Raw genomic sequence first — 1,157 nt, 5'->3', positions numbered from 1 at the left:
TTGAACCGCCAGCCATCTGGTTAGTAGTCAAGTGCCTTAGCCACTATGCTACCACAGCTCCCTTTATTTTGATATGAAGGTTTATTATTTTTCTTTGAGGTTACCCTGTGATTTAATATTTTCTTCTCAAGTTTAAAACAGTCTGTTCTACCTTTCATTTGTCTTGACTTCCTCACCATTTAGAAGTTCTGTAGCTACACTATTCCCTCTGTTTGGTTTGTAGTTGTCCTCATTTAGCAATTGATGTCTCTGGTTCCCTGTTTACAGTCTTGTAAGCTTATTTTACTTGGCATATTTCTATGACTGGGTTGGTGTCATCATGTGTGTTTATCATCAGTTTGTTTGCTGTTGTTGGTTTTCTATTGGAAGACTTCCTTTAACATGTCTTATAAGGTTGGCCTGCTTTTAACAAAATCCCTTAATTTCTGCTTATCTGTAAATCTCCTAATTTTCCCCTCATATTTGAAAGAAAATTTTGCTGAGTATATAATTCTTGGTTGGAGGTATTTTTCTTTCAGGGTTTTATATATATCATGCCATTGCCTTCTTGCCTGCATGGTTTCTGCCAAGAAATCAGAGTTTAGTCCTATTGGTTACCTTTTGTAGGTAACTTTACATTTTTCCCATACTGCTCTCAGGATTTTTCCTATATCTTTGGTTTTGGTGAACTTGATTATGACATGTCTTAGTGATTTTCTTTTGGGGTCTATTCTATTTAGGTTCGCTGAACTTCTTCAGTGGTTATATTCTTGTCTTTCATCATGTTAGGGAAATTCTCTTCTAACAAATCTTTGACAATTTTCTCTGTGGTTTTATTTGTCTCTTCCTGTTCTGGAATTCCAATTACATGTAAGTTATTCTTCTTGATGGTATCCCATTTTAATCTTAGCCTTTCTAAATTTTGTTTTGCTCTTTTGTCTGATTGATCCCTTTCAATCTCATTAATTATGTCTTCCATTTATTTGATTCTACTCCTTTTTGTACCCATTCCAAAGAAAGGTGATCCCACAGAATGTGGAAATTATAGAACAATATCATTAATATCACACACAAGTAAGATCTTACTGAAGATAATTCAAAAACGTTTGCAGCAGTATATTGACAGAGAACTTCCAGAGATGCAAGCTGGATTCAGAAGAGGACGTGGAACAAGGGAT

Source organism: Orycteropus afer, unplaced genomic scaffold, assembly GCF_000298275.1.
Source record: "Orycteropus afer afer isolate SDZICR_OR568_19922 unplaced genomic scaffold, OryAfe1.0 scaffold00140, whole genome shotgun sequence".
NCBI classification, from domain to species: domain Eukaryota; kingdom Metazoa; phylum Chordata; class Mammalia; order Tubulidentata; family Orycteropodidae; genus Orycteropus; species Orycteropus afer.
The sequence above is the reverse complement of the archived record's forward strand: the minus strand, read 5'-3'. Positions refer to the sequence as shown.